The sequence below is a fragment of the Coptis chinensis genome, chromosome 4 (assembly GCF_015680905.1).
Source record: "Coptis chinensis isolate HL-2020 chromosome 4, ASM1568090v1, whole genome shotgun sequence".
NCBI lineage: Eukaryota > Viridiplantae > Streptophyta > Magnoliopsida > Ranunculales > Ranunculaceae > Coptis > Coptis chinensis.
In genome coordinates, this window is record NC_141459.1 from 100,105,082 (window position 1) to 100,120,693 (window position 15,612).

Sequence of the window (15,612 nt, forward strand, 5' to 3'; positions counted from 1 at the left end):
ATTCCACTAGGGTAATAATGGTAGGAAATCTTGGTGTTTCATTGTGTTTGGATATGTTTCCTCGATATTTATTTATGGAATGATCCACAACTATTTAGGTTGTTGATATATGATCAATGCATGTTCATACATATGTTTTAGATAAAGTCTTGAGTATCGACTATAAGCGACTCAAATTTACTGTGTTGGTGCATTTCCTTTCATTCCAATATATTGGTGAGTGCACCATTAAGGTAACCGGGCCCTCCCTATGGAGTGTGTGGCTGTAAATCTACGGATCCTAAGTCCACGGTTCACATAGTTCCGTTTTCCACTCTTGCATGTTTTTCTCGGATTTTTGAGTCATGTTTCTCTATGGTGTGAATTATGTCTTTATTGCTTATTGTTTTCCTTCTAAAACTAAAATAAAAAAAAAAAAAATAAAATAAACATAGTAATCTATGAAGTCTCCGGGAATCGACTTTAAAAGACCAGCTTGCTAAAAACAAATTTTCTAAGCCGTTGTAAAAATTTGTTTGGGGGTCAAAGTGTTTGTGTTTCTGTACTAAAATGTTTTATGTCCCATTAGAGTTGCTTAGGCGTTTTATTGTATTACGATTCGGATTGACATGATCTATTCATTTAGATTTCATTCGTTAAGCATAACTTCGTCATGCACGCGCCGAGGCGTTTTCCACTATCTCGTATGTCATCTGAAGTCGGAATAGAGTGTTTTATGGATCATTGGATAGGAAATTCTCTCCTGATCATTTCCATATCTCATTAAAAAATCGGACATGTAACGAAGCGGGAATTTTGATTTGAAATTAGCGAAAAAAAATCGAAAAATCGAAAATTTCGATTTTGGGCTTGGACCCAACTTCAGCCCACCAGCCCATGGAAGAAGCCTTTCGCGCTCTTACATTCTCACATAACAGTTCATCTTTTCCATCTTCCACCGCCATCAAACCACCTCCAAACCTAGAAAAATCAAAATTAAAAGAAATACCATAAACCCAGCGCCAAAAATCAAATCCCACCCCAAATCGACTTCAAACACCAATCAAAACAAACTCCACCAATTTAACCCAACAAAAGCGACCAAAATTTCAAAAATTTGTTGCTTGCCACCACTCCACCACCACCACTTTTCTTTAGGTCGGTCAAGTTAAACCCACGACTACCACACCCTCTACAAACCCCAAACCGTAATCAAACTCTAAATGGCTCAGCGCCCGAATCATCTGCGGAGCGGGTTTTCACTCCGGACCATTTAGCGCCCGTTTTCACGGTGTGAAATGGCTAGTAAAGGCTGGAGTAGTCTGTGTGGTACTTTCGACCGAAGACTTCTACCACGAAGACTTGGTCCGGCGGTTCTACTGACACCGGGGAGTTGGAGGAGAGTAGGATTTTTGTGATGGTAAGGAAGAAGAAGGGGAGTTGACTCACGGAATTTGTTGGGTGAGATTCTAGGCATTCGCCTAGAATCCATCTGGAAACCACTCTACGAGCCCCGGTTTGTGAGGGTAGAGCCGTTGATGGGCGTTCTTGTCATCAATGGGAGTTACAATCAAACTCCCATTGTGTGCGCCGCCGACATCCACGAGGACCAACCGGTAGCTCTGACCCGGTGGATTAGTCGAATGTCCTAAAGGGAAGGTCAAGGTCGGTGACATCGGTCGACCCTCCTCCGCGTGTTATGGGTACTCGGGGAGGCGGAAATGCGATTTACGTATCACGGAGTTTTTCTTGAAACATGATCGGAAGTCGGAAGGTCTTTGGCACCTCTCCACGTGCTTATTACTAAGATCATCTTTGAAGATGAAGGCAACTCCGACTTAAAGAGGGATTTTACATTACCACTGCACAAGAACCAGCGTATCTATAGGGAGTGTGTCCAACAAGTCTGGTTGAGAGGATAGAGATGAAGAAGGATGGTGGGCTGGGGATGAAGAGGAGGGCGGGGGACGGCCGGGATGATTCGGAGGAGGATGAGGAGGATGGCACTTGTTTTGATCTGGATGCCTTCGGAGGTGTTGAATCTGATCTTTGGCGCGCGACTATGCTACATAGGGGCATCGTTCACTCAACACTCTCTGCGGACCTCCGGACTCGACGACGACCATTCACCACAACCGAGATCCGCGCCCGGAGGGAGAATGAGAGATGGGGCGGCGAGGGCTGAGATAGAAGCCAGCGCCGGTTTAGAGTGGACATGCTATGCGCTTCCCCCCTCATCACGGACTCGCCCTCGAGGACCGCGACTCTGAGACATGGCGTCGTCGGCGAAGGGCGGCTAACTATTCTTTGGACCTTATACGGAGCCAGGGGAGCCACCACTTTCGAGTCGTGCCCTCCGCCACCCGATGGCGAGGTGTTTAGAAGGATGAGGAGTGATAGTGGTAGTTATTTTTGTTTTATAAGTTGTTGTTTTATTTATTTTTGTTGTTTTATTGTAATGTAATTTTTATTCTCGTAATTTGAATTTTGTAAGTGAAAGGACCTCCGAATGAAAAATTTTTATATAAGGGGTTATTTTCAGTTTGTGTGCTTGTTTCATATTGACCCCACCTTCCCAACTTGTTTGGGGGTGGTTTGATTATGTCAAAATTTGTATTTTTATAAAAACCCTACTTGTTAGAATTTCTTTGCGGAGTAAGGTGAAAATATGGTAGTTTAGGCATATCGTGATTGAGAATCATTGTAGGATGAAATCTAGATTAAATAGGTACATTCGATCATAAAATCCAAATAAGAATCTTGGGGTTTGAATTAGAATCCGGAGATGAGTTGTTTCGTTTTCGAGTTTGGAAATTTTAGGATTTCGGAAAGCTGCCGTAATTAGTTTTGGCAACTTTCCGATCCATTCTAGCAACTTTAAACCTATATAAACTTGATACAATCTATCCTCACAACTCACACTACACCTAAACTCCATCACTCAACCTTCACACCCGCGATTCCCGCGTTTAGTCTCCATTTTCACAAAGCACCTTCGGGCCGCGCCAGCGCCTAGTTATTGGCCTTCCAGCCTAAATTCTGTCGAGAAAAATTTGGTGAGCGCCCGCGCCCAAGTCAAAGCGACCAGCTAAGTTCTTGGAAATCAAAAATACAAAAAGCGCCGCCCGGCCTCTAAGTTAAGTTGGCGCCAGCGCCCTTCTCTGGACCAGAAATTTTCGGTTTAGCGTAGTATCGGATCATTAGCGGCTATTCCAAAGCGTAATTTAGAGATGACATCTCCAATATTGATCACGAACATCTTTTCGATTTGTTCCAAAAGCACTACTTACGGTGCTTGGTTTTGTGAGTGATCACATATGTTGGTTGGGAACCTCTTATGGTAAGACCGGTGAACTTTATTCTCCGGCACTTGCATCTTATTTTTATAATAAGCTGCATTTTCTTTGAGAGACCGGATGGAGAAAAGTGTTCTCCATCAACATTGACGATGAACCAATGGAGATTACCGGGGTTCTTGCTAGCATTTGTTCTTGGACTTGCTATGCCCGGCCGAGATACAAGACCCATGGTGCTATTAGATTCGATAATATGCATGTCTACACTTATGAGTCTTTGCCGCGAGGCTTATGGGGCAGGCATTTTCCGTATTGAGGACCAAAGGGACTATAACGTTGCCCTTGGTAGCTGTCCATGAACATAGGAACTGTTATGTTTTGGATTATGCTAAACATTTTAGGGGAATGGCGTTTTTCTTACGTGAATGGCGCCACTTGCGGCGTTTTTCCTTGCTTTAGCCAATGGGCCTTGATTCTATGACCTTCCCGGAACTTTGATGTCTAGTTTAGCACGAGCCTATACCATGAGGCATAAGTACCTTCTTATGCCTGTTTTAATTCCGCGTATTATGCTATGTTTCTTTCCTGTTTTTGTACCGTTTCCGCGGATTGGATTAAAGGTAGACCGGTCGACCCCCCAATAGTATTATTCGATCTTTCCGTGCAATGACTTGGCATGGGTGGCGGATACAACCTCACCGGTTGCACCACACCCCATCGGACCAAGTGGCACTTAATAGGTTAGCAACCATAGATGATAAATGGCGTGAAGCACGGCAAATTATCATAGCATGGCGGGGCGAAAGGAACCTCACTTCTTTATAGAAGTAGAGGATGGCGAAGATGACGAATAACAACGGGAGTGGAGGTAAGTTTTAGTTTACGTTGAGTGTGCGCTTATGTCCCCGAGCAATTTAATTAGGTTAACCCCATAATGGGTGGAACTCTTATAGAGTTGCGTCGGTTTTATTTCCTATATTAGTATGCGTTCTAACATTGTTTTGCGGATGTTTACGAATTTCCGCGGCGTTTCAATGGTATTTTTCCTACCCTCTTTATTTACAATGCTTTGAGGACAAAGCATGTTTTTTGTTTGGGGGCATAGAAACCGCGTGTAATTAAGACATCTGTTAGGATATAGATAGACATAATATGCATTTGTTTTCTAGTTAAAATTTCAAAATTTTAAAAATATAAATAAATAAGTCATGCTATACACTTAGGAATATTGGTATTGTTTTCTTTCTCCATGCTTTTAACAATCTAGAAGTCTCACATAGTTTTTGATCGAATAATAATTGTTAGAAACTTAGGTTAATCGTGGGTAATAATCTTTGCATCTATCTATAAATATATTACATGAGTATCTATGATTGTTAGCGATAAAGTTTAAAATCTAGGCTAGAGTACTTATTCTACAAATCCTGTGAGAATATAGCCTAAAAAAGCTTATATGAAGCGAAACATTTGAGAAATGACACAAGGGAGAAGTAAAATCCGGATAGAGAAATCACCGTCCCACTTGCTTGATCACTAAACCATATCCTAAGTGAGAATTTAGGCCGCTCTTTGGATCGATATAGCTAGAAATTCAAACCTATGAATTATTTTCCGCTAGTCACCACTCTGAGCCTTTCTTTAGCCTTCCATACACCACAATTCCTTTACCACATTACAAAAAAAAAAAAAAAAAAAAAAAAAAAAAAAAAATAAATCAACCTACCCAATTTAGAATAAGTCGAGAATAGAATGAGTGAAGAAAGAAGAAGAAAAAAAAAACATGTAAACAAAAAAATTGTTAGTTGCTTGAGAAAATAAAGAAAAGTTTCCATCCAAAGAAAAGAAAAATAGAAATAAAATAAAAACTCGAAAAAATAGAATAAAAGGGAGTCAAAAGCGAAAAAAAAAAAAAAATATGGCTAAGGATGGAAACAAAGTGTAGAAGCAAAAAAAAAAACAAGGTTTTCTCTAAGTTACATATCTGAAGACTCTATTATCTCAGACTTGTCCTTTTGAATATCCATTTCCTTCCTTCTTAAACCATCTCCTAATCCCGTAACACCTAATAAAGACCTCTAGCTCGATTAGGAATAGGTTAGTGTGATAGTAAGTGGCGGATGTGTTTGATTGACCCCGAACTTCCTTGTTGTCATTGAGATTGTAAGGTAAAAGTGTACCCACTGTACACTTTGGATGCTTGAAACTTGAGTGAAAAAATCAGTGTTGTTTCTTGACTATTATTGTGAGAACCTACTTAAGGCGCTATTCCGGAGTTCTCGAAAACAAACACTGCTAAACATTTGATAGTACTACTCATTGTATATATGTTTATTGTAGATGATTGATTATTATGCATATATTAACTTAGGGTTTTGGTAGGTTATTCTTATGTAATTGCTAGAGATGTATAGATAGTTGAGCATGAATAAAGGAAGCAATAGTTTTATTTTCTTAGTCGTTGTAGTATAGATGAAGTTTGTGAGTACCTTCATTGGAAAACTCTCACGAGGCTATAACTTCGTCCACTAGGGAATTCCTAGTGGTTTAAGGCCTTGTTGCATATGGTCAATGCAATGCACTCAATGAAAAACGAGTAGTTAGAACTCCATTTTTGGTCACTTATTCTAATTTCTCATTTTTGCTTGAGGACAAGCAAAATCTTTGTTTGGGGGTGGTTTGATAAGAGCCCAAAACTGTAGTTTTAACCCCTAATAATCATCTTTGTTAGACCAATTATGTGAATAATAAGTAAGAGTTAACGATTCTGCGTTTTTATGCATTTCGGGCTTCAAAGTCCATTATGTGCGAAAATGTACCACTTTAGCGAGATCTGGGAGCAAAAGTCAGTGAGAACTTCCGAAGCCATATCTTTGGACTCGGACCTCGAATGGGGCATACCTTATGTCAAAACGACCGGCTCGGAAAGAGCTTTGTAATGGTCCAAGCCTTGACCCAATCAGAGGAGCAGAAGTGGACGAAAAGTCTGTGGAAGTCAACTGCAGCTGAAGAGGCCTTTTGGTTTGAAAGAATTGGGTTTTGGGCACGATTCTCGGCCCAAACCCTGGCTCCAAGCCCATGCACGATTTTGGATCTGAATGTATAAGAACAAAAGCTTAAGTCTTTGTTAATGGTAGATTAGATAGTAGAAATTAGGGTAGATAGCTTATATAGAAAGTAGCCATTAAAATAGCTTCTAGATCTAGATTTAATTGTTTTCTTTAATTAGTTTCAAATCCATTTCATTAGATTAAACCTTTGAATCTTGTTCTTCATTTGATTAGATCAATAAAGTAGTATTCTTTATCCATTTCGATTTTTGTCAATTCCAATTCTAGATCTAATTTCAATTCATGTCCTTAGTTCAATTTAGTCATTAAATTAGATTTCATTATTGTTTAATTAAATAAATTTCAATGCTTTATATTATGTTTAGTTTTAATATAAATGGAAATGATTCGGAATGATTCAAGGCTAAACCTCCATTAGAGGGGTTGTGAAGCCTTGATGAAAGCTTGATTCGATTATCGTTAGAATAAATAAAGTATTTTCTATTCCACTCTAGAAATGATTAGTTCACCATGAGAATGGGTTTAATTGTTCACATGCTAGTTATAATTGGTAGAAATGCCATGTATAATTAGGGATTAGAAATAACCCATTGTTCTGCTTGAAGCGATTCAATTCGGATTCTGACGATTAAATGGTTAGTGGATTAAGTTGAGTTATGGTGGAATCAATCCCCTCTAACTCCTTATCAAGAATCAACGTAGCATTCCGTAGAATTACGATAACCGACTAGTTGCATCTTGTGGGTAGTTGCATCGTGAGTATAATTCCTTAATTAAAACTCTCATAGACTTAAAAACGACTAGTTAGATTAGAAAACATCCATGCTAGAGCACTAGGAGTGGAACGAACTTATCTACTCCACTATATCTCATAGGATTGAGAGTAGAATTCTTTGATAACTCAAGATAGCATCAAAATAGTTATAGTTTACTTACGTTTGGATTCATAGTTCATTTCGTAGGTAGACTAGTCATTTTATAAATATCAAGAACCCAAGCAAATCCTGAAAGAGTGACCCAAGTGTTGGGTAGCGCACATGTTGGTGGAAATCATTTTGTCAATATTGAACTTGTTGAAGATTGTCTGGTTCCTCCAATAATGCGCCAATGGCTTAGAGCTCGATATGATATTGCTGAAAGTTGGAATTTGGCCTTGACAACAAGGCAATTGCAATTTATGGCATTAAACATTCCCAATTTAATATGGAAAAACGAGCCCGTTGAAGACCTAATAGTACATGTTATTGACTAAGTTGTTTGTATATTGTCGATATAATATTTTGATGTAATTTGATATTTTGATGTAATTTGGAACAAGTGTAATTTGATTTGATTTTTATATTATTTGTTATGTTAGGGCTTTTATTTGATTTGATTTGGAAATCGAGTGATCGACTAAGTTGATTCGGACGGCAATCGAGTGATTTGGAAATCGAGCGACTAAGTAATATTTTGATGTAATTTGATATTTTGATGTAATTTGGAACAAGTGTAATTTGATTTTATTTTTATATTATTTGGAAATAATGTTAGGGCTTTTATTTGATTTGATTTGGAAATCGAGTGATCGACTAAGTTGATTCGGACGGCAATCGAGTGATTTGGAAATCGCTCGATCGACTAAGTTGATTCGGATGACAATCGAGTAATTTGGAAATCGAGTGATCGACTAAGTTGATTCGGATGGTAATCGAGTAATCGACTAGTTGATTTGGACGACAATCGAGTGATTTGAAATAATGTTCGTATGTTGTCAATAATGACCGAAACTACATGGTCAAGTCATTTGGCTTTTATACCAAACGACCCAGCCACATCGTTTGGGCTTAAAAGCAAACGACATGGTCAAGTCGTTTGGCCTTTATACCAAAACGATGTGGTGGGTCGTTTTTGGGCTTAAAACAAGCGATCTGCGAAAGTCGTTTGGCTTTTATACCAAACGACATGGCTAGGTCGTTTTAGGCTTAAAGGAAATCGATTCGCCGAAGTCGTTTGGTATAAAGGGAAAACGATCTGACGAGGTGGTTTGGCCTTTATACCAAACGATGCGGCTGGGTCGTTTGGACAAAAAAAAAATTTGAAAGTTCATTTCGTCTTTACAACACTTTTATATTCATTAAATTCCACTTAATTCCATTCAAACATCAAACATCCATTCATCAAATTCATCCATTCATATTCATCAAATTCCATTTAAACATCAAACATCCATTCAAACATCATTCATCCATTCAAACATCAAACATTCATTCAAACATCATATCTATCCATTCGAAGTTAACAAAGTTATAAACCCTAAACTGAAACAAATTACATCCATCAAACTAAAACTGAAACAAAGTTAACAAAGTTTTAAATAATCCATCCATTAAACAAATTACAAAGTTACAAACCCTAAACTGAAACAAATCATGAACTATAACGCCCACCAATGTACTTGCACCTAGTCAAGTTGTACGCCCGTTCGAAGGAGGACCTTGCTTCCTCTGGCATATCATTCCCAGCCAATTGTAGACCTCTCTCTAGCAAACGACTGGTTTCATCGATGACGTCGTTCTGTCGAAAAAAGGAAAATCAAGATAAGTTACCAATCGAATGCAAAAAATCACAGTTATAGAAACTCAATTAAAAATCACAATACTTACGATCGGTGAACAATTAGGCAGTGTCTCCAGGGAGAGATGAATAAGAAGACGCTCAGGATTCACCAAAACCACATGAGAATTCCTCGCATACCAAGTCATGTAGTTTTGATGACACTCCCATGGATAAGACGAGATAGGTCCTCGGTTGCAGGGTTGGATCACGTGATTCTGCCATGACTCCCAGTAAAGTGGCCCAATATTGGTCCAGTTCACCTCATACCCGCATCCTACCACAGTTCGTGTTCTCCAATTTGGTATTGGAGGATCTACAGGTACAAGCTACACGTGACCCAACTGACGCACCACCCTTGCGACAGTGTAAAGCTCGACAATGTTGAAAAAATATAGCAATCCCTTAAAAAATGCAATGTCATCGATCGGGTTTGTATCTCTGACATTTTCGTAGGGATGCCAAACAACCTGAAACAAAATCAAATGTGTCATTAACAACTCCAATGATCAATTACTAAAAAAAAATATAAACAAACTTAAATACTTAAACTTAAACTTAAATACTTACATACATTGAACTTAATACTTACATTGAAATAATTCAAATCATCAATTATCGCTCAATAATACTGCAATGCATGCGTTGTATCGTAATAGTGTGGAGCGACTGGGGTGTGTCTATGAGCACGCGGCTGAGACGAGGTATAGTTGAAGTTTGGGACTGCTATGAATACCGAAAAATACTCATAGATCCACACCTAGATATGCACAAATAGTTAACATATTATTGGTAGAGTAATAGAATTAACATTAAAAAAAAAAGGTTAGTTAGACTTACCCCCCATTACTAGTTGCAATTAGTGTTACCCCGTTTTCAAAATAGTGATACCCCAATTGCAAGATCCAACGGTTCTGAGATGAATTTTTTTCAGATGAAGAAATCTAACCGTTGGATCACTCAAAATGGGGTAACACTAATTACAACTAGTAATGGGGTAAGTCTAACTAACCCTAAAAAAAATAAACTCTAAAATACTCAAGTTTTACATATATAAGAGTCGTATAGCCTGTAATCCCTTTCACCTTTGCACATGTGGCAGCCCCAAGACCTTTATACAAAAACACCAAAATTGCTGCACTCCATGCATACTCTTCTATCTCACTGAATTTCAACAATGGCCTCAGATAACATATAGGTGATAGGGTTATATACTAAAAGCATTACTTTTGTATTAACTCTAATTCTTTATATTTTGAATGAGAATCATATGAGCAAATGTTATGCATATTATATATGCTATTAGTTATATGCATGTGTCTAATAATTTATGTTGTAGATGATATGGTGTGAACACACAGAAGATCATATCATCAGTACCTTATAAAGTATAAGTAATCGTTCACAACCTAGATGGATTTGGACAAACCATTAGTACGGTTGTAATATAATCTGGTATTAGTCTATCTTGACTATAGGATTACACTAGTACACTTTGTGTATATTGAATAGGACCAAGTGAGGTTGTTTCTCCTTATACTGACTATATAAGATAACAAACGCCTCTGTTATTATGGATGCTTGTCCTCCTAATCCGGATATAATAACGGGCACTTACATGCATTGTACATTGCTTTAAATCATCAATGAGTGAGATTCATTTGTTAATCAACAAACTCGATGGATTGGGTAATGACATTGTATGTAAGGTGTCTTTATTGATTATAGAAGGAATCGTGTCCCAAAAGAAGTCGGGTTGATGATGTCCCCTTGAGGAGCTCAAAAAGATTGTCATGTAAACCCTGCAGGTGGATTTATTCCGACATGACAATGAGGTTGAGTGGTACTATTCAAGGACATAAGAAGTTGATTAATGTAGTTAACAGTAACTTGACTTAATTAACGGACATTCGATATCTTAAACACGGGGAGATCCACAAGCATATAATATGGAGCCCATAAATGCTGACACGTAATTTGGGATTAGGGCGGTAGTACAACAATGGCCTTTAGTGGAATAAGCCATTTGTTGATAGACTTGGGTCGTGTGTTCGGGGCGAATATGGGAAGCCCAAGCCCGTCGGGAGGCCCAACCCTAATTTCTCCTCATGGTCCCTATTGTAGCCTATAAATAGAATAATCTCTCTCTAGCCGAAATTAACTATTCACTGGTTCTGAAAAAGAGGCAAGAAAAGTAGATCTGAATTTGTTTCTGATCTTGAGAGAAAGAAGGGGATTAGTAGATCGTTGTCCACACAACGTCCAATCTATTCTAAAGGAATACAACAGAAGATCAAGGGGTTGATTGTTGATTTCAGATTTGATAAAGCTTGGATTCTCAGAGTTATCTAAATCGTATTCAAAGGTATGTTTTCCAATCACAAATCGTGAACACCCATTAATTCCGCTGCGCGTGGTGTTCGCGGTTTGTAGAAATAGTCATTCTGAAATAACGGTTCCTACAATAAGCACTCCGGTCCTAGACTTGTTAGTAAAAATGGCACATCCAAAGAAAAATAGGATAAAAGCTCTGACAGCCCGTTGGACTTCCTGGAAACTCGAGGCCTTCTCCACCACCTTCCCAGCAGCGTCATGATAACCCATAGACTAGATTATGCTTACTTTATTCTTACGGTATCAATTATTTATTTCCTACTCTCACATATATATTCATGCAATATATGGAGTTCGGAATCGTTCCACTCTTAACTCTCTAGACTTAAACGAATTCAACTAATCAAACACAAGGAACAATGGTGAAAGTAATGTGTGATGTGAAATTTTTATTCTACGATTATACTATGGATTCAAATAACTCTAAATTAACTAAACTAATAAAAGTATAGATGAATCAAATATGGAAAAATCTAGAGAGAGATTGAAATCCATTTTTTAAGTTCTTAACATGCTAGCATAGATTTGTGTAGAAAACCTTAGTCTAGATATTCTCACACAAGATTAAAATATAAAGACTAGACCTTTAATGATCCCTAATTACTTTATCTATCTCTAGTCATAAAATAATTAACATGAGAGAAAGTTTGTTCTCATTCTCATGGCAAACTCACTATTCTCTAGTTTAGGTTAAATTCTTCTTATCTCTAAGTCAAGAAAAACATAAACTTAAAATCCTAAACAACAAATCTATACTAACAAATCAAGTCCTCTCAAAGCTTCAGTCAACTCCCTCTAATGGAAGTTTAGCTTTGATTCATGGGATTATCATGAACAAAATAATGAAAAGAATACATAATAGAAAGAGAAGCAATTGAATTGAATAATAATTAAACTTTTATTAAATGGTTATAATGGAGGCTACAAAGCTAAATCTAAATTAAAACAAGGTAATAGAACTAATTACTTCAATTCTAAAACTAATTGTGATTCTAAATAATAATCTATTTTGTTCTAACACTAATTAATTGAAGGTAAAAACTAGATTTAAAACAAGCTATTGGAACTAATTAATGGAGTCTAACCTAATTTTCTAATCTAGATCTAACTATTCTTAAGAGCTAAGTCTTTTCCATACAAATGGAGGAGACCAGATCCACTTTTTCGTGCATGGGCTGAGGAGCCATGTTTTGGGCCGGAAAATCGAGCCCAAAACCCAATTTCTTCAGTCCACAGAGGCCTTTTCGGCTGGATTTGACTTCCACGGACTTTTTGCCCACTTCTGCTCCTCTGATTGGGTCATTTCTTAGACTATTGGAAAGCTCTTTCCGAGTCGGTCGTTTTAACATAAGGTAGGCCCAATTCCAAGGTCTAAGTCCAAAGATACGACCTTCGTAAGTTCTGCTGACTTTTGTGCACTGTTTCTGCCCGCGTTGACTTTGACTTTTCAGCTTTGACCGGGATTTAAAAAGGTTTTTTCTCCTTGAATCTTGGCCTTTAATCACAGAACTTCTTAGCAAGCAACCCTTGCTCCTTTATCTCGCAAAAGGGGCGCATTTCTGCACATATTCGACTCCAATGCCTGAAATACATAAGAACACGATAGCAGTACTAACCATACTTATTAATCACATAATTGGTCAAAAACGATATTGTTAAAGGGGTTAAAACTATAGTTTTAGGCTCTTATCAAACCACCCCCAAACAACATTTTTCTTGTCCTCAAACAAATATGATAAATTAGAATAAGTGACCAAAAATGGAGTTCTAACTAATCTCATTTCGCCGAGTGCGATTGCATTGACCATATGTAACAAGGCCTTAAACTACTAGGAATTCCCTAGTGGACGAGTTATAGCTTCGCGAGAGTTTTCCAGTGAAGGTACTCACAAACTTCATCTATACTACAACAACTAAGAAATAAAACTATTGTTTCCTTATTTATGTCTCAATGATCTATACATCTCACTAGTATTTAAACAAGAATGATCATTCTAAAACTTAAACTAATACATGCATAACAATCAAATCATCTTAAGATAAACAACTATACAATGAACTATGATATCAAATGCAATGGCAGGTCCATTTCTGAAACTTTTGGGTAGCGTGCCTAAGTAGGTTCTCACAAGGAATGTGTCAAAACACATAACACTCTGATTTTTCCACTCAAGTTTGCTAACTCCAGTGTACAGTGGGCACACGTTTCCTCACAATCTCAATGACAATCCAAGGAAGCTGAGGTCGATCAAACACATATACCACTTACTATCACACCAACCTATTCCTAATTTAGCTAAAGGTCTTTTATTAGGTGATACGGGGAATATGTGCTAATTAAAAAGGAAGGAAATGGATATTCAAAAAGACAAGTCTGAGAAAATAGGGTCTTCATATTATGTAACTAGAGAAAACCTTGTTCTTTTGCTTCTACACTTTGTTTCCATCCTTAGCTTTTTTATTTTGGCTTTTTGACTCCTTTTATTCTATTTTTGGAGTTTTTATTTTATTTTCTTTTTCTCTTCTTTGGATGGAACCTTTTTTTTTTCTTTTTTGGAGCAACTAACTAATTTTTGTTTACATTTCTCTTCTCTTTTCTTCACTTATCCCATTTCTCGGACTTATCCAGATAGGTAGGCTGATTTTATTTTTTCTTTTGTTTTATTGGGTAAAGGATTTGTAGTTTGTGAAAATGCTAATGAAAAGCTCAGTGGGGCGATTAGCAGATAATAAATTTCATATAGGTGTGAATTTCTGGCTATATCAATCCAAAAAGGGCCTAAATTCTCGCTTAGGATATGGTGTGGTGATCAAGCAAGTGGATGTGTGATTTCTCTACTTGGAATTTACTTATCCCTTTTGTCATCACTCAGATATTTCACTCTTATGAGGCTTTTAGGCTAGATGCTCACAGGATATGTATTAAGTACTCTAACTTAGGTCTCAGAAAAATATTGCCAAGTACAATCAAAGATGTTCATGCAAGATGTTCGTGAAAAGATGCAATAACTATTATCTACGTATTAATTTATGTTTCAAAAATTAAATCCTAATTCAAGTACTACATGAGATTTCTAGACTAATATCATCATGGAGAACGGAACAATACCATTATCACTAAGTGTCTAGTATAAATAATATTTTTAATTTTTAATTTTTTATAAAGAAAAGTGCGTAATTTACATCCTAAAAGTGCCTAATTTTTGCAAATATTTCTATCCCACCCCTAAACAATCGAATGTTTTGTCCTCAAAGTGTAAAGAGATAAGTAAAGAATTTACCATAGAAACGTGGCAAAATTGGCGCATTGCATGAATAAAATATTGTAAAAATGATATAATAACATGAAGCACAATTAAACTGTTACGTACGAACTAACACAAACTCTACTGGAGTAAACATGACAAGCAAAGGGTGGCAAAAAGATTTAAAATGAAATACTAAAATATGCCACCCCCAAACAAAATTAGAAAACTCTTTTTAAGTTTGAAAATTTTTGTTTGGCCTATACTCCAGAAAGTTGGTATTGTACAAAAACTTGGGTCTTTTAAAGTCAGATTCCCTAGACTTAATGTGATATATATGTATTAACATGCAGTTTCCCATATATCAATAATCTAAATAATTGTGAATCTTTCCATAAATAGTTAACACGGGATGCACCATTAAACATAATTAAGCACCAAGATTTCCTATGGCATGGCTTGGTAGAATGGGAGTGAATTCTGATATATGGATCTAGAACCTAATCGAGCATAAAGTTTCTTCTTTTTCTTTGAACGAAAAGATGTCCAAGTGAATGATCGTGAGAAAATGGATGGTTGTGGAAGATACTTGGAATGTGGATAAGTGTTAGAAGAAAAGGGTGGGAAGAATGATTGGATTCTGTGAGGGATTAACTCAGGTTGTTGGTGGTAGGGTGGTGCTCTAGGCAGTGCTTGAGAGGGTGGATCATCACAGGCTCTTAGAAACTCGTCGAATTCCTCATCTAGGTTGTTCGCATCCTTATAATTATGGTATTCATCTCCATCTTTGAGGAATTCATCTATCTCATCTATTGTGAGGTTTACTCCATCTCTTGTAGTGTCGGAAGGCAGGGTGGAAAATTCTTTCTCTAGTTCAGTTATGTTCAAGGAGTCAAAATTGTGATCTTTGTCTTCTTCCATAAGAGGGGTATTTACTAGTGTAGGGACGAGATCGTCGGAAGCACCAATGTGATATACCAAATTCTCAATAGACTTAACTTCACCTTTTACAGGAAAATCTAGTTGTCTCTACTT

At 37.3% G+C, this 15,612-nt stretch overlaps 1 protein-coding gene and 1 long non-coding RNA gene across 2 annotated transcripts in view; one reads left to right on the top strand and one right to left on the bottom strand.

Annotated features, from left to right (window-relative positions):
• Nucleotides 1-15,612, top strand: part of LOC147506206 (uncharacterized) — a 168,239-nt gene that overhangs the window by 58,099 nt on the left and 94,528 nt on the right. The window lies entirely within an intron of this gene.
• On the bottom strand, nt 8,573-9,674 carry LOC147506211 (uncharacterized). The gene is made up of 2 exons (XR_015220762.1): nt 9,531-9,674; nt 8,573-9,254 (listed from the first exon to the last, which is right to left on the bottom strand). It is a non-coding gene; the product is annotated as an uncharacterized LOC147506211 (long non-coding RNA).